The sequence below is a fragment of the Zingiber officinale genome, chromosome 7A, assembly GCF_018446385.1.
Source record: "Zingiber officinale cultivar Zhangliang chromosome 7A, Zo_v1.1, whole genome shotgun sequence".
Classification (NCBI taxonomy): Eukaryota; Viridiplantae; Streptophyta; class Magnoliopsida; order Zingiberales; family Zingiberaceae; genus Zingiber; species Zingiber officinale.
Genome location: NC_055998.1, coordinates 80249636 through 80273858, shown reverse-complemented (window position 1 = coordinate 80273858; position 24223 = coordinate 80249636). Strand labels below are relative to the sequence as shown.

The 24223-nt window shown below is 37.9% G+C and overlaps 1 long non-coding RNA gene across 1 annotated transcript; it reads left to right on the top strand.

Moving 5' to 3' along the window:
• Window positions 1-15948: 15948 nt before the first annotated feature.
• Window positions 15949-23202, top strand: LOC122000208. The gene is made up of 4 exons (XR_006117021.1): window positions 15949-16594; window positions 16674-16966; window positions 17231-17292; window positions 23012-23202. It is a non-coding gene; the product is annotated as an uncharacterized LOC122000208 (long non-coding RNA).
• Window positions 23203-24223: the final 1021 nt, after the last annotated feature.

The window sequence follows — 24223 nt, the reverse complement described above, 5'->3', positions numbered from 1 at the left end:
GATACACAAGAAGGTCATAAGCCTCACCACTGAACTGAAAGCTTATCCTTATAAAGCCTGCTTGATTAACCCAAAGCTAAGTTTGAATCTAACATGAGTTCAATAACGTTTTTCAAACTTAATTAATTAAACTTAATTAAATATCAAACTCAATTAAACTTAATTAAAACATTTTAAAACTTAATTAAAAAACTTTTTAAACTTAATTAAAAACTTTTTAAACTTAATTGAAAATTATTTAAACTTAATTAAAAATTATTTAAAACTTAATTTAAAATTATTTTAAAACTTAATTAAAACCTTTTAAAACTTAATTAAAAATTATTTTAAAACTTAATTAAAAACTTTTTAAAACTTAATTAAAAATTATTTAAACTTAATTAAAAATTATTTTAAAAACTTAATTAAAACTTTTTAAAACTTAATTAAAAATTATTTTAAAAACTTAATTAAAACTTTTAAAACATAATTAAAAATTATTTTTAAAACTTAATTAAAAATTATTAAAACTTTTTAAAACTTAATTAAAAATTGTTTTAAAACTTAATTAAAACTTTTTAAAACTTAATTAAAAATTATTTTAAAGCTTAATTAAAATTTTTTAAAACCTAATTTAAAATTATTTAAACTTAATTAAAAATTATTTTAAAAACTTAATTTAAAATTTTTAAACTTAATTAAAAACTTTTTAAACTTAATTAAAACCTTTTAAACTTAATTTAAAACTAAATTAAAAAAAAACTTTTAAAACTTAATTAAAAATTATTAAAATTATTTTAAATTTATACCTTTTAACTTAAAAATCTAAAGACTCATTAAATCATAAGACTTAAATGCAATCCAAAACCTTACCCACTTAATTTCATCCTTTAACCAAACTTTGGTTTAAATCCTACGTTTTATAGGAATCTAAAGCTCTGGATAAATGGATCTTGGACAGTGGCTGCTCCAGACACATGACTGGAGATCAGCATAAATTTACCAACATTGAATTCAAAAACTTAGGATCAATTGCCTTTGAGAATAATGGTAAGCTAAACGTAATTGGTACAGGTAAAATTCAATTACAGTCCAATATTTCAATTAAAAAGGTTTTACTTGTTGAATATTTTAATTATAATTTACTTAGTATAAGCCAACTCTGTGATTCAGGATTTAAGGTTAAATTTTTGTCTTCTGAATGCTTGATAAGCTACAATGACTCAACTAATATATTACTAAAAGGCTTTAGAGATAAAAATATTTACTCCATTCATCTACCTAAAACAATACCCAAATGTTTTCTAGCAAATGATGATGAAACTTGGTTATGGCATAGGAGATTAGCTCACACTCACTTTAGAAATCTACTAAAATTAAGCAAAAATGGTTTAGTAAGAGGTTTGCCAAAATTAGGGAATCCTATAGATAAATTTTATAATTCTTGTCAACAAGGAAAACAAATTAAATCAACTCATAAACTTACCAATCAAAATAGAACAAATAGAATACTTAACCTAATACATTTAGATTTATTTGTTCTCATGGAATAAAATCCTTGAATGGAAATCTTTATTGCTTAGTAATCATTGATGACTACTCTAAATATACGTGGGTAAAATTCTTACCTAATAAATATGATACCTTTGAAACATTTAAAAATTTCTGTAAACAAGTAGAAAATGGAAAAGAAATTAAAATTAAGAAAATAAGAAGTGATAATGGAAGTGAATTCAAAAATCAAAACTTTAATAATTTTTATTTAGAAAATGGTTATCACCATGAGTTCTCGTGCTCTAAAACTCCACAACAAAATGGCTTAGTAGAACATGTAACGACCCAAATTTCCTCATTTTGAGCCCCAAAAATAATTCAAAAATATTTAGAAATGCTATAGAAAAATTCTAGAGTTTTTTAGAAATTTTTAGAGTATTTTTATGTAATTTTTGGAGTTCGTTTGGTATTTTTACCAAGAGGAAGAAGTTTAAAAAAAATAATAATAAAAGTGTTAAAGCTGGGTTTTGAACCCAAGACCTCGGACCCGAACCAGATGTTAACCAAACTCAGCCAACCAGTTGGTCTGCGAGTATTTTGTTAATCAAGAAGGGAATAATATGTATATAAGGTAGAAGTTAGTAACAGAGAATAAGAGGGAAAAAGGGCGCAGCGAGAATCAAACCTGTGATCTGTGGCTTCAAGCAAAACCTACCTGACCGGCTGCGTCCGCGGACTGTGTTAACTTAAGAGGGAGAGAAAATTATTTAAGTTATAGTAATTGGAACCGAATTTAACCTAGTTATAAAGGGATTAGGTTTCCCTTTCTCGCCGAAAACTCTCGTTCCTTTCTCCTCTTCCTCCCGACGCGAGCGGCGTTTCTGTGCTTGGGCGAAAACGAAAAGAGGGAAGCAAGGGTCCCTCCGGCGGTCGGCCAAAGGGATTTCTCCACAAGCTCTTCTCGAATTCAAGCCCTCCCGTCAAAGAGAACATGTGGACACAAAGGAATCGTTGAGAGCTCACCCAAAACCCTAAAAGCTTCTTGGTCGGCTGTGAGATTCAAGAACACAAGGTAAGTTGCTACTCACCTGCAGTAGTATAGTTCCAAAGTTTATTCCTCGTTCTTTTCCTTGTTTCCGAAGCTTTGCATGAAATCTTGCTTTCCAATTGATTTCAACGATTTTGGGATAGAATTTGGGGTAGTTTCGATTCTGATTTGGAGCTGTGCTTGCTTTCTTCATGTAGAAAGAATTATGAACAGATTAGGATGATGTAGAATAAATCCGTTGATGCTCTGTGTCATAGAATAGTTATGTATGCTTGAGGGATTTAACTTGAATTGGTTTTGTTTCTGGCATAACTATGGTTTTGAGAATTTATCTGTTAACCACAGGATTCACTTGAGAACGTTGTGTCTTGTGGAGGGGTTTGGTGTGCGATAATGCCACTTGATGGAAGTTTGCTCCTTGTGTTGTTCGGATTCTGTTATAAGGACTATCAAGGCAGTGGGATAGGTTGATTCCTTCAAGTTTTGAAATTGGTTGGGACCTTGATATGCATGCTTGGTTCATGTGGAGTTTTATAGTTTCCAAATTCTGTTGTTCTTTTATGGTTTTCTTTCCTTGTTGCTGTGAATTGAGGATTTTTGCACCAAGTTTAGGATGGAAGATGGATATTGGTTGTTTACAAGCTTCGAATTTTGTTGCTCTATTAGGACATAAGCTGTGAACAAGTTCTACATAGGTCTTAATTTTAAAAGTTCCAGTAAGTTTAACTTAGGTGGTGTTGTAGTTTTCAGATCCTTGTAAATACTCAAATTGAGCATAGAGTCAATTATATGAGAGCTACAGATCCAACAACGTTTACAGTTGTTCTTGAGATGTTAGAAGCTTTAAGTACTGTAGATTTCTAGTGTTGGTATGTTTACACAGCTTTGAGGTTCATGTTAGAGGATTGGTTATAAAGTTTTGTAAGTGCATTCCTTTATGTTAGTATGGATTCGATGAGGTAAGGGTTAAAGGTTTTGGAATGTTTGGTGCTATGATATCTAGAGGTAGAAAGAATTAGCAGGTTGTTTTCCTTTGACGTTAATGCTTCACCTAGTTTCTTTTTAAATTCCAGCAGGTGGCTAGTGAAGGTAGTGAAGGTAACAGGTTTTATGAAAAAGCCCTGCACTAGAGGATGATGGATTAGAATTAGATACAATCTTCACTTTTGAAGAGTTATGTTATGGTGACACATAAACAACAAGATGGAAAACATGATATGAATCAAGTGTAGAGAACTAAATTGATATGAAACACGAAAAGAAGATAGAAAGATGCAGGAAATATGTTTAGTGGGAATTTAAGTCACAAAGAAAAGATACATATGAAACGAAGCCTTAAGAAACTAGTTAAGAGTGATAGAATACAGTCTACAGCTTTTTGTTTACTGTTATTTGTGAGCATGTGCAATTTTTATGTGCTATATGTTGAACAAGAACAACCATTAATCCTATACTAGCTTTAGAGCTTAAGATGCAGATTTTTAGTTAAGCTTAGTATGCAGATTTCTGTTAAGCTATTATGTAGATTTTTATCAAGCTAGTATGCAGATTTCTGTTAAGCATTAGTGCAGATTTTTGATAAGTATTGTATGTGCAGATTTCTTTTGTATTCTATGCATGATTATGTGTTACATAGTTAGTTTCATTCATAGATGCATACGAAAGATACCCTAACAGTATTTTGGGTTTAAGAAAAGTATAAGAAAGATAAAGAAAAGTATAAGACAGATAAAGAAAAGAAAGAAAAGGGCCAAGGCTTAAGTAGATCCCAAAGTCAAGACTTTAGGGATTTTGGCACACAAGGTGCTTATTAAAATGTCAAGACATTATATATTAGAAATATTAAAAGATAACAAGTATTTTACTTTTATCAGTGGCACTGTACTGGACTCTCAGTTGTCCTTGGGTTGGGCTCCCATAGTCGTCCCTAGGTTCAGATAACCTAGTAGTAACGGCATGACCGACGGTCGACGACCCGAGGGTCGCCAAATGGGCGCCAAATGGGTCACAGTAAAAGCAAGTACAGTTGCCGGGCCCAAGAAGAAGTTGATTATTATTTTGAAGTATTAAAAGTATAAGCTTTTGAACAAGAAAAAAATAAGTTTCACATAAGTATTAAAGAATAAGGCTTTAAGCAAGTGAAATAAGATACAGAAGGTGTTTAGAATTCAGTAAGTTAAGTTCTTTATGCAAGCATGATAGTATAGACTTGCCTTACATGTTTAGCCTTTCAGTATGTTTCTTTACTAGTAGAAGAGCATGAGTTAGTTTACTGTTCTTTGCTATTTATGAGCATGATTAGCTATACATGTTTAATATTTCAGTTAGTATGATTCCTTTGCTATGTATGAGCATGAGTAGCTTTACAGGTTAGCATTCAGTTTTAGCATGTTTTTATTTATATACATGCATATCGAGATTTTGTGAGTTAGATAGCGCTTACTAAGCAAATTTTGCTTATAGATTGCACTTCCTCTTACTGCAGATACAGGAAAGGAAAAGATATAGAAAGGAAGGCGATAAGGAGGTGTTTGAAGGATGTGTGATGCCAGGACTATGGAAGCCTTGGGACTAGGAAAGAAGTTTTATTTTAGTCTCCATTGTCTTTTGCTATGTTAAGAGTATTTGAGATAACATTTGTTATTTTGATGTGATTAGGACATAGTAGAAGAATTGTGATATGGTGTGATGAGTTGTGGTATTGTTTCCTTTATTTTGGATTTATTATACTGCGTGGTTGATTGATATGTGTTCCAGCCGCTTGTGGCTGTGTATATTATGTCATGTATTAATGATTATGGTCACCGATACAGGTGAGATTTTGTCAAAATTTTTCGGTAGAGTTTCCATGTGATTTTTAATTATACCGGTTAAGTAGAGTTAGTAGATAAGTAACGGCCATCCTTAGAGAGTAGTAGTAGTATGAAGGGTGGTCGTTACAGAACATAAGAATAAAACTCTACAAGAGTTGCCCGAACAATGTTAAATGAATATAGTATACCAAAATATTTTTGGGCTAAAGCTGTTAATACAGTTTGTTATGTCCAAAATCGAATTATAATTAACAAAGATCAAAATAAAACATCTTATGAAATTTATTTTAACAAAATTCCTAACATAAAATATTTTAAGGTAGTTGGTTGTAATGTTCACATTTTAAATCTTAAAGATTACAAATTTACTTCAAAAATTAACCAAGGAATCTTTCTTGGGTATTCGTCTACAAGTAGGGCCTATAGAGTTTATAATAGATCTACTTTAAAAATTGAGGAAACCACCAATGTAACCTTTAATGAAAATGATCATATTAATCAACATGGTTCAAATCCTAATCATCCAGTTAATCACGAAGAAGAAGAAGACTTAACACAATCTAAAGAATCTGACAACCCTAATCCAAGAATAATAAAATCTAACCATAATCATCCAATTAACCAAATCATAGGAAACCCTGAATTGAGAGTTCAAACAAGATCTGCCTTTAGAAATCTAAGTCAAATAGCATTAATATCTAAAATTGAACCTAAAAACATAGGTGATGCATTAACAGAACCTGATTGGATAATTGCAATGCAAGAAGAGTTAAATCAATTTGAAAGGAGTCAAGTTTGGGATTTAGTACCTCCACCAAAAGATAAGACAATTATAGACACCAAATGGGTATTTAGAAACAAATTAGACTAACAAGGTGAAATCCTAAGGAATAAAGCTTGTCTAGTAGCCAAGGGGTTTAGTCAAGTCGAAGGACTAGATTACGACGAGACTTATGCTCCAGTAGCCAGACTTGAATCAATTAGAATGTTGCTAGCCTATGCAGCCTTTAAAGGTTTTATGTTATATCAAATGGATGTTAAATCAGCATTTCTAAATGGCTACATTAAGGAAGAACTCTATGTTAGTCAACCACCCAGATTTGAGGATCTAGAAAACCCAGCCTATGTATTTAAGCTAAAAAAGGCTTTATATGGACTTAAACAAGCACATAGGGCTTGATATAAAAGACTGTCTAGTTTTCTAAAATCAAAAGGATTTAAAGAAGAACAAATTGATCCTACACTTTTTATTAAAATCTTTAGTTCTGATGTTTTTATAGCTCAAGTCTATATTGACGATATTGTATTCGGCTCAACTAACTCAAAATTCTTAAAAGAATTTGTAACTTTAATGGAAAATGAATTTGAAATGAGTTTAGTTGGAGAATTAAATTATTTCTTAGGTCTTCAAATTATACAAACTAAAGATGGTGACTATGTACATCAAACTAAATATACAAAGGATTTTATTAAAAAATTTGGTATGGGAAATTCAAAAGAAATTAAAACTCCTATGGCAAGTAACATTAACCTTGATAATGATGAAAATGGTAAATCTGTTGACTTAAAGCTTTATAGAAGCATGATAGGAAGTTTACTTTACCTAACTGCAATCCGACCCGACATTTTATTTGCAGTTAGTATGTGTGCCCGTTACCAAACTTGTGCGAAAGAGTCCCATTTGTCCTTGGTTAAACGAATTATTAAATATTTAAAAGGAACTGTCAATGTAGGAATTTGGTACCCTACAACTTCACATTTTGACCTAGTCGGATATTCTAATTCGGATTACGCCGGGTGTAAGTTGGATAGAAAGAGTACAAGTGGAGGATGTCAATTGCTAGGCTCATCTTTAGTTAGTTGGTTTAGCCGTAAGCAACAATGTATTGCCTTATCTACCACTGAAGCCGAATACATAGCAATGGGCGAATGCGTAGCTCAATTGTTATGGATGTCTCATACATTAAAAGATTTTAATCTAGATTATAAGAATGTAAAAACCTATATTGATAATATAAGTTCTATAAACCTAACTAAAAATCCATTACATCATTCTAGAACTAAACATATAGAGGTTAAACATTACTTTATTAGGGACCATGTGTCAAAAGGGAATATTGAACTAAATTATATAGAATCCAAATCTAACTTGGCAGACATTTTTACTAAACCATTACCTGAAGCAAAATTTAGTAATCTAAGAAGACAATTAGGGTTGTGTTTTATAGAATAGATTCTTTTATTTTGAAAATTATTACTTAGTTTATTTTTCAAAAAAGTATTTTTGTAAAAATCCCTCTCTCAAAATTTTAGTTTTCAAAGACTCTTTTCAAAATATTTTTGATTTTCTGAAGTGGCCTAGGTTCTACCGTAGAACTGCATGTTCCTATAGTTCTAGGAGCCAGCATCTCACAAGCACAGTAGGATCCCTTGGTTGATAACTTAGAATGGGTGAGATGCTTAGGACCTAGCTCTAGATTTCAGATGCTTATGTCAGTGCATCTTTATAAATCTGGGCTTTAACGAACACACATGAATCAATTTGGGTTAACTAGCTAGTAAAAACCTAGTTAGTATTAAATACTCAAATTGACCAACCTAAGTCAATTGCTACTATCTTATGGTAGTTAGCCTTGAACAAAGGTTGGACATTTCATCATAAGGACTTTTTCCTTAGTCTTTTTGCCCATGCTTGGACTTTTAGGTTGTCATCAATTCTAGGGGGAGCTTTGACCTATGCATTTTTCACATTTTTGAAAATCCTAATTTTTATTCATATTTTTTGATTTTTTTTACAATGTTTAAAATTATTTTTGAAAAATATTTTTGTGTTTAAATTAAAAAAATAACTTAATTAAAAAAAAACTTTTTCCAAAATTCTTATTTTTCATATATTTAGACTTTTAAATTTATTATTTTTGCAATACTCAGGTAAAATATTTTTCTGACAACTTAGTAACATTTTTTAAAAAACTTTGGTAAACCTTTCAAAATTACTATATCTTGAGAATCTTAATTGCACTAGATTATTAGTATTCTTTTTATAAACCTAGTTAATTTTTTTAAGATGTTAATAATTTCAAACATTTGAACCAAAACATTTTATTTACTTATTTTTTTAATCACATTGAAAGTTGCTTTTAGAAATTTTAACTTAGTAAAATTATTTTATTGGTAAAACTTTACTCTCTTCATAATATTTTACTTAGGAATATTTTTCAAAATATGGTCTCTTCAAAATTATTTTTAACTTAGTAAATTTTTATTTTTCAAAATATCTGTTTAACTTAGGAAAATTATTCTTTTCAAAATTATTTTATAGCTTTTTAACTTAGTAAAAAAAATTTCAAAATGTTTTCAAATTTTAACTTAGTTAAAAACATTTTTGAATATCAAAATTAACTTTTTCATTCCACGTATTTTTTGATGTGTGTCAAAGGGGGAGAGATAGTGAATTTAGGGGGAGTTGTTTAACTCAGGGGGAGAATTAAAAGCTAAATTGCTTGTTTATTTAATTGTTGCATATTTTTAACTTAACTTTAAACCTTGGTTGCCAAACATCAAAAAGGGGGAGATTGTTGGTGCAATTTGCACCAGAATCAAACCTAAATTTTGATGTTGTCAAAGGTTCAACATAAGTCTTGTTATGATCTAACTGTTAGGACCGATTATGTAGCTAGAGGAAGGGTGAATAGCTCGTCGCGTGCTCGTGGTTGGCGTTGCTTGTTTCTTCAAAAATGTGCAGCGGAAATATACAAGAAACAAATACAACAACGCTAACAAGTAGATTTACTTAGTATCCACCTCCAAAGGAAGTGACTAGTCCAAGGATCCACACACTCACACATACCTCCACTAATAAACATTCCTATTCGGTAACTACCGAAGGCGGAGAAGCCCTACAAGTTCACACTACAAGAAGAAAGGGAAAGGATACACAAATACAAACAAAAGCTTACAATGAGTATAGAAAACCCTAACGCTAGCTTTCTTCCTCAATTGTAGATCCGCCTCTTGACTTGGAAAACCTCCAAGAATCTTCAAGAACTGGCGATCTGAACCTTGTGGAGGAGCTCTGGGAGCACAGTGAAGATCTGAGATGAATCGGTGAAGTTCTGCGTTGTCTCTGTCGAAGGAATCGAGTGCCTGCAGCTAAATACGACGCCAACGGTCGGATCCCGATCGATTGGATTGCTCCCAATCGATCGGGGAGTTTCGACACAAAGGTAGACGGGTTTGTTCTCTTCTTAGCTTGAGGATCGGGCAAACTAAAGGAGGTTGCCACTGGAGGGATCCCTGCTGCGGAGCCATAGAACTCTTCCCCTATCACACGGATCCCTTCACTGGAGTGGTACCACAACCTTTGTCCCAGCAAGCTCGCCATCTTTGCACTTCCTTCCGATCACACACCTTGCCATCACGGATGAGTTGCTAAGGTTGGTTGGGTCTAGGACGTTCTTGTCAACATTTCTGTTGTGTTGATGTATTGCTTAATTAGTCATATTGGTTGTGCAGATCCTATGTTTGATGAAATGCTTAGTTCCTTTTGTGGTCTCTGTTCGTGTCGTCAATGTCGTCATTGGTTACCATCGTCCATGGGTAGTTCTTGGATCAGTGGTACTTGTGAGGAACCAAGCTCAGTAGGCTCCTCTACTACCAAGTTGTCAGCCCGAGGTCGCACGGATCATGGTTATGCCACTCTTTCACACGATGGTGTATATACTGATCATGCCATTGTGATAGTCTCCACCAGCCATTGGTTGCATTTGGCTCCTTCACCGAGAAGCTGCTGCAGATCTGGAATTGAGGTAACAAAAAACTAAATCTGAACAGATAATGAATTGTGCTTAATTGTTAAGCTTGGATTTGATTAGGGTGATGACTAGTTGTTCAACTAATGAGGATTAGTGTTGATGAATTGGAAGGGAATAGTTAAGTTTTAAATGATGACTTGTGGTTGATTGAGGATTATTGAATCAATTGACTGATATGATTAATTAAGTTTGCATTTTGATTTAGGTAGCTAGTTAATGTATAAAGGGATTTGGATGTAATTGTATGATTTGTTGCAGGACACTGATACGAGACAAGTGTTCCGATGTGGAGATAGTTCAACTACGGTCTATCATTAAAGGTGGGTACTTCTTGCTTTACCTCTTTAGTATTTTGATCCTAGTGCATGAGCTTTATGTTCAGATAGTTACTGTATCTATCTTGACTCCACTCTTATTTTTCCTGCGCTTGATACTTCCACTCAATCTTGGAGCTGCTCGTTTCTGTATCTATACAGTCTCTCGTTGCTATCGATGATATTTAGCAGATACTATAGTACTAGGTATTGGATACCATATACCAGACATTAGATAGTAGGTATTGGATATATGGACACCTGATACCATGTTTACCTGCTTTGATTGCCTGTTTATTTACACACCTTGCTGAGCATGTTGGCTTCATGTAGCATACCTGTTTTCTGTTTATATATATATATGATGACTGCTGCATTATTCGCATCATGTCATTGCATGCATGCCGACGACCATGTCTCCCTTGTGGTTGAGAGGGTCATTGCCCAGGGTCGCATGCTCGGCCACTCATGGGTAGTGGCGGCTGGAGTGCGCCGCTTGTCCTGTTATGCCACACTCGACCACTCATGGGTAGTGGCGGCTGGAGTCGCGGGCAGCAGGGACCCCCGTCGCAGACGTAGCTATTCAGCTACTATGCAACTGTCCACTCGGTCACTCGAGAGTAGTGGCGGCTGGAGTGTCGTACAGTTGTCATCGATCCGACCTCTCGACCATACAGGGGTCGTGGTGCAGAGAGGTGGGCGGGGTGACCATCCGTACATATGCTATTGTTATTATATCTGCTGGTTGTTTACTTATGCTGTTGTTGCTTATCTATGCTGCTGTTGCTAGATTATGCTGTTGTTGTTTATTTATGCTGTTATGCTTACTTAGGTTGAGATTTATACCTGTGTTATGTGTTTAGACACTGGCTTACTTACTATTGACCTGTATATACCTCACATGATACCATGTAGTTATGAGCAGTACTGTAGTAGGACTTTGTTACATCTACCTTCCCTTACTAGCCTAGGATATGGTTTCAGGTGTGGACACTTATTATGATATCACTGTAGTATCTGCTATTTCCATACGAGACTGTATATCTTTGCATCTTTAGTTTGATTTACTATACTCATGCACTATCAGTCTATTACCCGCTGAGTCTTTATACTCACCACCCCGTATATTGGTAATTTCACCAGGTAACAGGTAAAGGATTTATGGAGTCGCCTGGAGATCCTGTCCACCAGTTTCACGTCACATTAGAGGACGACCTTACGATTTCGGTATTTCTTACGTTATTTGTATTTTGGGTTTTGTACTTGTTTATGTATTTGTATTCTCTTGTATTTGGTTTGATATTATTGTGTCAAGCCGAGTCGGCTCGCAGTTAGCTGCTTGTGTTTTTGTGATCGTTGTTTGTGTTTTCCGCTGTGTTGATTATAGTACAACCGTGTTGGCTGATTAATATATATCATATAACTGTGTGGTTGTGTTTATTTCTGTTCCAGCCGAGTGGGCTGATTATATAACTGCGTGGTTGTGTATATATATTCCAGCCGTATGTGACTGATGTATTTTGTATGTATGTATGCCTCAGATTGTCACCCGTATAGGGGAGATGCTGCCGAAATTTTTCGGTAAGGACTCCTCTGGGGGCGTGACAATTTATTGGTATTAGAGCCATAGGTTTTACGAGGCCTATTTTCGTTGTATTTTTCGTGATTTGGTTTCTCGATGTGACTTTTCGGGTTTTGGGACCAGGCAGCGACAAGATTCTCCAGGCTATAGGAGGTATGTTTGCATATTATTATCTTACATTTCTGTTAGTGCATGCATAGTTGTTATGTTGGCTATGTTATGTATTAGTATGCTTTTGTTAGTATCTGTCCAGTTGTTTGTAGTATACATCAAATGTGTTGGGTCAATCACTGATCATAGTTGACCCTACTAGAGATCAAGGAATATAGTCTCATAGGACTTCTTTTGCCATACCACTAGTGTTATTAATTTCTGTTATCACTAGTTTAGTAGTGGTTAGTATCTGCTAAATATCATATTGCTTCGGTTCGTGGAGAACCAATTTACTCGTATTGCCTTGGTTCGTAGAGAACCGATTTACTCTTATTGGATTTGGGTAGTAGAGGACTAATCTATCCTAGTTGGTTCGGTTTGTAGAGGACCGATGTACCCTTGTTGACTTGTTTAGTAGGTTTGATTTACTCTGTTGATTTGGTTAGTAGAGGATCGATCTACCTTGGTTGACTTGATTAGTAGTAGATTGATCCGTTCTTGTCGGGGTAGATGGTAGAGTATTGAGTTACTTTTATTAGTTTGGTTGTAGAAGACCGACTCACTCTATTTTATAGAGATTCTGATCCTTGGGTAATGAGTGTTGGTTAGATAACCAAAAAGGTCACATTTGAGTTCATGACTTATACAGACGGAGAATTGACTGAATAGCTGCATACCATTGCTAGCTTGACTAGTCTGTAGATGATCGATGTATCCTATTCCATGGGGACTTTGACCATGGACTGTTTGTACCGGATAGGATGACTTAGAAGGTACATTCAGATAAGATACCTCCACTGATGTGGGAAAAGTGTAAGGCTACATGCTTAACACTTCGAGATACAACCATTACTAGGGTATAACTTGAAGAGTACATTCATATATATGATTTGTACTGACGGGAGAGAGTGGAAGTTAACTGCTTAACCTTTATGTGACCCGGTACCACGTGAAGGAAGAAGCAGAGAATGCTTTTTGGAAATCAGATCATCACTTAGTGATTTCTTTGAGGTGTTTGGAGAGAGAGTAGTTCCCTACTTCTTTCGTTAGCATGATGGATTTTAAGGCGATGATCAGTCGACTCGCCTAACGTTGTTCCATGGGAGATCCTGACTCATGGGACTATTGGATACGATTAGATATCCATGATGTACTTAGTGATGTATACCCCGCAATGGTGTGAAGGAATGGTGTTAGTTGAGTAATACCTAGGAGGTCCGATCGTAACTAGGTATAATTTCAGATGATGATCTTTGAGGTGTAGAGCGTTGATTGATAGATATTCTGATTAGCTATTTAGTTGTAGCGTTCCTCTATCTTTGTATACATTGCTCGATACTGGAGGTTGCTGAACCTCAGGGTGGAGCAATCACAGTATGATGGGGTACAAGACAATGGTTAGACGACTCAGCTAGCATTGTCTATATCAGGTGGCTCAAGACCTTGACCACGCGATCATTTTACCAGATCTTGTAGTCTATATCTCATATTAGAGGGTTTGGCCTTTTATCGGTATTTGTTGAGGGACAGATATAGGGTGATGATGAGGGTGGTGGAGATATCTCCTTGATAGGTAGACTCTTAGTCAGCAGGTTGTGTGACCCTTTGACTTTGGATTGACATTCCTCTACTATAGATATTTGGTTATTAGAAAAGATGAGATGATGAGATTTGACAGACCTTTTGGATACATTTAGTATGTTGGTAGTGGGTGTTGAAGGTCGGATGCGTTTCTTTTATTCTATCTTTGTTTAGGAGACGATATGGTATGATTGATTTATATTGAGGATGATTTGTGGTTGGTGGATATTGGGAGATCAAGTGTGGTGATAGATGGTCTTTTGATGATCTATTAGTGGATATTTGACTTGATGATCTATGATATGATGCTTGACGTTGATAGCGATATGGGAGTAACACATGTGTGATGTATATGGATTTGTGGATTTATAGTTGGTGATCAGATCACAGATTTGTTGGGGATCATACGGTTGAGTGTACTTATTGTACAGATATTATGAGTCCTTGGTATTACCATTTAGGCATGCTGTGCTTAGATGTTTTCATGGACTTGATGTATTTGGTATTCCTAGGACGTTTGGATTAGATTTCATTGTCTTTATTGGCGATGTTGTGATCTATTCCCGATCCGAGGTGAATCACATACACTAGCTTCGCATAGTTCTAGAGATGTTTTGACAGGAACATCTATATGTGAAGCTAGTAGTACGTATTGTGATTGTCTTTTACGAGTTTTTGGGACACATTGTCTCTGGTAGAGGGATATCGGTGGATCCACAGGAGATAGAGGTGGTTATCAGTTGGGAGTAGGCGTAGTCTATACCGAAGATTCGCTGTTCCTTTCGTGGTCTGGCTGGATATTATCGGAGATTAGTTGAGGGGTTCTCCAGCATTATACAGTTGACCGAACTGTCTAGGAAGGGTATGGAATTTTCCTGCATAGATGTTTGTGAGATCAATTTAGATAGTTGCACATATCTTAGTAGTACTTTCTAGTGTAGACGGATTTGCACTCTACACAAAGGTATCATACTTGGGGTTTAGTGCAGTTTCGATATAGCATGAGCAGAGTAGTCTTGTGCCAGTAGTTAGAATTCTCGTGTAATGAGAATGAGATTCTTTGATTTCTATGGAAGATTATGTGTGTTTTTGCGTCACTTCTTATCCGGGAGGAGTTACTACAAGAAACACATTGATCTGGATTTGTGATACATCCAGGTGACACCCGATGTATAGGGATTTAGAGCGTTTCTATTGGTTGAATGACAAGAAAAAGACATCGCGGACTTTGTAGTTTGATATCTAGTATGTCAGCAAGTGGAGGCTGAACATCGAAGGTTAGTAAGATTATTTCAGTAGGTTCGGATACTGGAATGGAGTTGAGCGCAAGTTATAATGGACTTTATTGTGGGATTACCAAGACACAAAGAGGATACGAGGCGTTGGGAAATCAGTGATTAGTTGATGAATTTGTTCTCTAGCTATTGATTTGTAGGATGGATTTATTGGATCGATTAGCTGGATTATACTGTAGAGAGATCACGGGATTTTAGGGTATATCTCTGAGTATTGTACCAAAGGGAGATTCGTGATCGACATCGTGGCTCTAGTAGTGTTTACAGTAGGTTATGAGTATTGAGATTTGTTGTGATATAGCTTTCCACTCTCAGACAGATGGATAGTTTTAGCGCTTTATATAGATGTTTGAGGATCTGTTGATAGGGGATTATGAATTTCAGATGAAATTGATTTACCTACCGTTGGTTAGACAGTAGTGTGTGAGTAACGGAAGCAGGATGAGCTCATAACCCACAGAGTCATCTTTGACAGTTGGAGATTTGTTATGATACGTGGATGGAGTGGTATATGAGTATGTTGTTGGATTGTTACACTTAGATGTGGATCCCTGAGTTGAGCAGTAAATTTGGGGACCAAATTTTTATTAGTGTGGGAGAATGTAAAATATGGTACCCAAATAATATTTAAATAATAAGGTTATTGGACAAATAATCTTATTGGAATTTTTAAGGATTTATAGGAATTTTCTGGGAATTTTTCGGAGCTCGTATGACGAGTTTAAGTGGATGAATTTGTGAACTAAGTGGAAGCCCATTTAAAATACCCAAAAGTGGGAGTTGATTGAGAAATTAACTTAAGATTTAATTAATCTAAGCCTAAGTTACAATTATAAAACATATTATTTTTTCCTTCTTCTCTTTTCATCCGCTCGAACCCTTCCTCCCTTCCTTCTCTCGCCGACTCCCAATTCTCCCTCTCTTTCGCTAGATCGACGCCGACGACCTTCTCATCACCGGCACCGACCACTCGAGTTCTGAACCGGCCATCGCCCTCTCCCCTCCTCCCCAAGCCGATGTGTATTTTGCTTGAGAATGGATCGGCAACGCAGTTGATTGTGGAGGAGTCGTAGGTTTTGGGGTCCATCTCCCATTGGCGTTGAGTTCTCCTCTCTCTCAGTATCGTCTCTGCCGACGCTTGATGTTGCACCACTCGCCACCCATCGCTGATGCCGGCTCTTGATCTGTCGACGCTGACCATCGATTCATCTTCTCCGTGCCCTAGAATTGCTACCGCCGTTCACTTGATCGCTACCCGACGCCACCTTATCGTCGGGTGCCACTGCCACCGAAGGGAGTTTCGACACAAAGGAAGATGGGTTTGTTCTCTTCTTAGCTTGAGGATCGGGCAAACTAAAGGAGGTTGCCACTGGAGGGATCCCTGCTGCGGAGCCATAGAACTCTTCCCCTATCACACGGATCCCTTCACTGGAGTGGTACCACAACCTTTGTCCCAGCAAGCTCGCCATCTTTGCACTTCCTTCCGATCACACACCTTGCCATCACGGATGAGTTGCTAAGGTTGGTTGGGTCTAGGACGTTCTTGTCAACATTTCTGTTGTGTTGATGTATTGCTTAATTAGTCATATTGGTTGTGCAGATCCTATGTTTGATGAAATGCTTAGTTCCTTTTGTGGTCTCTGTTCGTGTCGTCAATGTCGTCATCGGTTACCATCTTCCATGGGTAGTTCTTGGATCAGTGGTACTTGTGAGGAACCAAGCTCAGTAGGCTCCTCTGCTACCAAGTTGTCGGCCCGAGGTCGCACGGATCATGGTTATGCCACTCTTTCACACGATGGTGCCTATACTGATCATGCCATTGTGATAGTCTCCACCAGCCATTGGTTGCATTTGGCTCCTTCACCGAGAAGCTGCTGCAGATCTGGAATTGAGGTAACAAAAAACTAAATCTGAACAGATAATGAATTGTGCTTAATTGTTAAGCTTGGATTTGATTAGGGTGATGACTAGTTGTTCAACTAATGAGGATTAGTGTTGATGAATTGGAAGGGAATAGTTAAGTTTTAAATGACGACTTGTGGTTGATTGAGGATTATTGAATCAATTGACTGATATGATTAATTAAGTTTGCATTTGGATTTAGGTAGCTAGTTAATGTATTAAGGGATTTGGATGTAATAGTATGATTTGTTGCAGGACACTGATACGAGACAAGTGTTCTGATGTGGAGATAGTTCAACTACGGTCTATCATTAAAGGTGGGTACTTCTTGCTTTACCTCTTTAGTATTTTGATCCTAGTGCATGAGCTTTATGTTCAGATAGTTACTGTATCTATCTTGACTCCACTCTTATTTTTCCTGCGCTTAATACTTCCACTCAATCTTGGAGCTGCTCGTTTCTGTATCTATACAGTCTCTCGTTGCTATCGATGATATTTAACAGATACTATAGTACTAGGTATTGGATACCAGATACCAGACATTAGATAGTAGGTATTGGATATATGGACACCTGATACCATGTTTACCTGCTTTGATTGCCTGTTTATTTACACACCTTGCTGAGCATGCTGGCTTCATGTAGCATACCTGTTTTCTATTTATATATATATATGATGACTGCTGCATTATGTTGGTGCAATCGACCTAGGTTTTGATGTGTGTGTCAAAGAGTTTAAGTTAGGCTTTCATATGTATTTGATATGTGTTTGAGTCTTGCAGGACTTTGTGGAACACATGTGAACTTGGTGCGGCCAAGTGTGGGAAGCTCATCCAAGGGCTCGGATCGTTGAGTCGGTGAAGGATGGTGTGGAAGACATCCGAGGGACCGCGCGGACGAGGAGTAATGGAGTGGAGCCGAAGGAAGTGGACTTCAAGGCAGCGTGAAGGATGGCACGGAGGAGCCGGGCTCGGGTGCATCGAGGGGCGAGGAGAGAGACTTGGCGACTCGGGAAAGGATGAGAGGGTAGATGTCTTGGGATCGATCGTGGTAATGGGACGATCGGTGATCAACTCATGAATGCTGAAACATTACGTGCTTTTCGACTAAGGGGACGATCATTGGTCCTAAGACCGATCGGCGGTACATGACCGTTGGCGGACGGGCTCTAAAGAGACGTTGGTGTTGCCTAAGCTAGCACGATCGGTGGTGCATGGACGATCATTGGTGTCGGGGTTTGAGTTGATTGATGATCAACTCTTTCCTCTTATTTAAGGGGAGCTTTGGGGCATTGAAGGGTTCGATACTCATTGTAAACCTTCAGATTCTTGCCCAAAGCTTCCAAGTCAACTCTCTTCCTTCTAACCCTAAGTTTCATCTTGTAAAGAGGAAGAGAACTCTTGTGAGAGGTTTGCTCCACCGAGAAGGAGAAGCTTTAGCCGGAGATTGCCGGGGACTGATCCACCAAAGGATCAAGGGCTCGTCCACCTCAAGGACACGTCGTGGAGTAGGAGCAAGCAATCTCCGAACCACGTTACATCGAGCGTGTTAGCGTTTGTATTCTCGTTTGTGTTTCATTGTTTTGGTTTCTATATTTCCGCTTGCGCAAACTAACGTATTGTAGAGAAGAAATCGATTTGGGGTGGCCTAGCTATCCAACCCCCCCTGATCCTCCAACAATTGGTATCGAGCAAGAGCTCTTGACGGACTAATCGCCAAGAAGAACAACATCATCAAATGGCCGGCTCAAACATTCATCCACCCAAATTCGAAGGAGACTTCTCTTGGTGGAAGAGGAGAATGGAGGTATTCTTTAATACCGATTTTGACATTATGCTAATCATGAGGAGTGGTTTTGAAGAGCCCAAGGATGAACACAATGAGACAATCGACATAACAAGATGGACCAAAAGGCAAAAAGAAGAGCATCTAGCAAATGCCAAGGCAATCCATCATCTACATAATGTTCTTCCCCAACAAGAAATAACAAGGGTTGGAAGCTACTCAAGCGCCAAGGAATTATGGGAAAAGCTAGTGGAGCTTCACGAAGGGACATCGGAAGCAAAATTGGCAAGAAGAGACCTCCTTCGAACTCAACTCAACAATATCAAGCTTGAGAAAGGAGAAAAGGTATCAACTTTACATTCTAGAATTAAAGAAATTATTAATGGACTAACAAGTGTAGGTGAGACACTCTCAAATCGAGACATGATGACAAAAGCCCTAAATGCTTTCCCAAGAACCACAACTTGGAGCTCCATTGTAGATTCATACTACATATCAAAGGACCTAGAGAAATCCTCTCTAGATGAACTCTTCTCAAGAATGGAGCTCCATGAAACAAGAGTTGAAGGATTAGATGAAGAAGCACATAGATCAAGAGGAGTAGCCCTTGTGGCAAACAAGGGAAAGGGAAAGAAGAAGAAATCTTCATCACCATCATCTTCCGACTCCGAAGAATCAAGTGCCTCAATGGATAGCGATCAAGAGGCATATATGGTAAGGAAGATGAGAAAGGCGTTTAAATCTTTTTCTTCTAACAAATCTCATGCTAGGAAAAGCTCGAGAAGTAAAAGTAGGACAAGGAAGATAATTTGCTACAATTGCCAAGGAGAAGGACACATAAGAGATGATTGTCCTCTCTTGAAAAAGAAGGAAGGGAAGAAGAAGAAGGAGAAGACAAAAGAAAAGGGGAAGAAGGCTCAAAACCTAAAAGCAACATGGGATGATCCTTCATCATCATCGGAGGAAGAAGAGCATCACATAATCAATTTTGCTCTCATGGGGATTGATGATGTAGCTTCCACCTCATCTGAACAAGAAGAAAGAAGGAGTTCAAGTGAAGATGAAGAGGGGAGCTCAAGTGAAGGTGGAGGTCAATCATCGGATTCGGACTTCTCGGTAAGTGAGGTACATAATCTTCCTCCTCATATTTTAATTAAAATTATTTCAAGCACAAATGATGACTTGTTCAAGGTAAAAAGGAAAAACAAGTCTTTGAAACATGATATTAGCATGCTTGAAGAAAAATTAGAATCCATGTGCTCTAAGGATTACAATAAGCATGTTCCTTCTTCCTCAAGTTCAAATGTATCATGTTTAGAAGAAGAAAATAGGGAATTAAGGGAAAAGATAGAATATCTTACCAATGCCCTTAGGAAATTTGAAATTGGCTCTAAAACCCTAAATATGATCATTGGGAGCCAAAGGGCAAGTTTTAAGAAAAATGGGATAGGATACAATGAACAAAATAATGAAAAGACCTATCATTGTCTACTTGCTAGGGGGCAATCCAAAACAAAGACCATAGATAGGAAATGGATCCCCAAAGAGTACTTGGTCAACCCAATTAGAAAGAATTTCTATTGGGTACCAAAATCAATCCTCAAGGGTTAGAGGATTTTATGGCAAGTCAACCATGGAAGTCAATAATTCAAATTTTTCCTATATGGTTGACTTGAGACCTTAAGGGGGAGGGCTTAGCCTTGATAGAGATTTATGATCAAGAGGGCTAAGTAGAGGTTACCTTTATCTCACAATGATTTGTATTATTTTCTAACCATGAATGTGAGATATTAGGATGATACAAGTAATTCACTTATGCTTATAGCATTTTGATGAGTTATGAAGTGTATCAATGTTTAGTGATCATAGGCCAACTATGGGGAAAGCAAATGTTTAATTAATGGACATCTTGCCCATAGATCATAGTTGGACATTTCAAATGTTTTGAAAACAATTCTATGATTTATTTACTGTGGTTTAGCTATTTTGAAACATATGATTGCAAAACAAGGTTTCAAATTGATACAAACTTGATTGATTTTTTTTGTGTTTGAGTTTTTTATCAAAACTTCAAAAATATGATGAATTTTCATGAAAACATATTTTTCCTTGTTAAAGAACATTATAAGAAATATGTGTTCAAAATTTCATGATTTTTCGAATTTTCTGGAATTTTTTATGGATTTCTGAAGTTGGCTGCCGTAGGCTGAAATTGATGTTCAGTTTGTGCCAGTCGACTGGTACCAGCCTTTCAGCATTCTGTTGGTTTTTAAAATCAAATTTTTGGTTCAAATTTGGTTGGAACTGATACCATAGTATGTGTACGTGTCTGGTACAACATTTTTGATGGTGTCAAAGGGGGAGAATTGGGTAGGTTTAAGTTAGAAATCTACTTGTGTAAAAATCTTTGAAAATTAAGGTTGAGAGCATGTGTTAAGGGGGAGCTTGGGTTTTATGCTTCATGTTTACATATTGCTTCAAAATTTTCAAAGTTGTTATTTATGCCTAACTTAAACATATTGCCACACATGAAGGGAGAGATTGTCGACCTAGGTTTTGATATGTGTGTCAAAGAGTTTAAGTTAGGCTTTCATATGTATTTGATATGTGTTTGAGTCTTGCAGGACTTTGTGGAACACATGTGAACTTGGTGCGGCCAAGTGTGGGAAGCTCATCCAAGGGCTCGGATCGTTGAGTCGGTGAAGGATGGTGTGGAAGACATCCGAGGGACCGCGCGGACGAGGAGCAATGGAGTGGAGCCGAAGGAAGTGGACTTGAGGCGGTGTGAAGGATGGCGGAGAGGGCCGCGGGCTCGGTGCATCGAGGGGCGAGGCAGGAAGAGGACTTGGCGACTCGGGAAAGGATGAGAGGGTGATGTCTTGGGATCGATCGTGGTAATGGGACGATCGGTGATCAACTCCTGAAATCTGAGAAACATTACGTGTTTTCGACTAAGGGACGATCGTGGTCCTAAGACCAGTCGCCGAGTACGACCGTTAGCGAGCGGGCTCTAAAGAGACCGTTGGTGTTGCTAACAGCTAGCACCGATCGTGGTGCATGGACGATCGGTGGTGTCGGGGTTTGAGTTGATTGATGATCGACTCTTTCCTCTGTTAAGGGGAGCTTTGGGGCATTGAAGGGTTCACGATACTCGTTGTAAACCTTCGATCTTGCCCAAAGCTTCCAAGTCAACTCTCTTCCTCCTAACTCTAAGTTCATCTTGTAAAGAGGAAGAGAACTCTTGTGAGAGGTTTGCTCCAGGAAGGAGAAGCTTTAGCCGGAGATTGCCGGGGACTGATCCACCAAAGGATCGAGGGCTCGTCCACCTCGAGGACACGTCGTGGAGTAGGAGCAAGCAATCTCAGAACCACGTTACATCGAGCGTGTTAGCGTTTGTATTCTCGTTTGTGTTTCATTGTTTTTAGTTTCTATATTTCCGCTTGCATGAAAACGTATTGTAGAGAAGAAATCGATTTGGGGTGGCCTAGCTATCGACCCCCTTGGTGACCACCGATCCTCCACATTATTCGCATCGTATCGTTGCATGCGTATCGACGACCGTGTCTCCTTGTGGTTGAGAGGTCGTTGGCGAGGCCGCACTCGACCACTCGTGGGTAGTGGTAGATGGAGTTTACTTTGTCTGTGCTCCGCTCGGCCACTCGTGGGTAGTGGCGGTGGAGTCATGAGCGGCGGGGACCCCGTCATGACGTAGCTATTACTATCTGTTATCCACTCGGTCGCTCAGTAGTGGCGGTGGAGTGTCGTCTGTTGTCATCGATCCGACCTCTCGACCATATAGGGTCGTGGTGCAGAAAGGTGGGTGGGGTGACCATCCGTCTGTTGTTGTTATTATATCTAGTTGTTTACTTATCTTTGTTGTTGCTTATCTATCTTCTTTGTTGCTAGATTATCTTTCTGTTGTTTATTTATCTTTGTTATGCTTACTTAGGTTGAGATTTATACGTGTTATGTGTTTAGACAACACTTACTTTATTGACTGTATATACCTCATGATACCATGTAGTTATGAGTAGTACTGTAGCAGGACTTTGTTACATCTACCTTCCCTTACTAGCCTAGGATATGGTTTCAGGTATGGACACTTATTATGATATCACTGTAGTATCTGCTGTTTCCATACGAGACTGTATATCTTTGCATCTATAGTTTGATTTACTATACTCATGCACTATCAGTCTATTACCCGCTGAGTCTTTATACTCACCACCCCGTATATTGGTAATTTCACCAGGTAGCAGGTAAAGTATTTATGGAGTCGCCTGAAGATCCTGTCCGCCAGTTCCACATCACATTAGAGGACGACCTTATGAATTCGGTATTTCTTACGTTATTTGTATTTTGGGTTTTGTACTTGTTTATGTATTTGTATTCTCTTGTATTTGGTTTGATATTATTGTGTCAAGCCGAGCCGGCTTGCAGTTAGCTGCTTTGTGTTTTTGTGATCGTTGTTTGTGTTTTCCGCTGTGTTGATTTTAGTACAGCCGTGTGGGCTAATTAATATATATCATATAACTTCGTGGTTGTGTTTATTTCTATTCCAACCGAGTGGGCTGATTATATAACTGCGTGGTTGTGTATATATATTCCAGCCGTATGTGGCTGATGTATTTTGTATGTATGTATGCCTCAGATTGTCACCCGTATAGGGGAGATGCTGCCGAAATTTTTTGGTAAGGACTCCTCTGGGGCGTGACAGCCTCTGTGCTCTGGGAATTTACTTGGATCGATCGGCTGATCGATCCAGGGCTTATCGAGACAGATCGCAGCTTCCCAATCGATCCACTGATCGATTATGACCTCTGGATCGATCCACTGATCGATCCAGCAGGCTTTTGTGCGCTCGCGACTGCCTCCCAATCTATCCACTGATCAATTGGGACGAAGGCTTCTCGCAGGGACTCCCCAATCGATCGGCCGATCGATTGGGATCCAGCCAATCAATCGGCTGATCGATCCAACTGCTGGTTTTTGCCCAAAACCAAGTCCCAAGCCCCCAAACCAACATCCGGTCAATCCATGACCTGTTGGTTCATCATGCCTAGCATCCGGTCACCCTTGACCGACTAGGACTCCCTCACCAAGTGTCTTATCAATCCCTTTGACCCACTTGGACTTTTCCTCATCGTGTCAAGTATCCGGTCACTCCCTTGACCTATTTGGACTTTTCCTCATCGTGCCAAGTATCCGGTCACTCCCTTGACCTACTTGGACTTTTCCCTTCTTGCCAAGTATCTGGTCAATGCCTTTGACCTACTTGGACTTTCACCAAATGTCTGGTCAACCTTGACCCATCTAGATTTCCCCGTGCCTGGCTTCACTCACCAGGATTCCCCTTCTGCCTAGTTTCACTCACTAGGACTTCTTTTCTTCCTGGCTTCACTCACCTGGTCTTTCACCTAGCTTCACTCACTAGGACTTTCACCTAGCTTCACTCACTAGGATT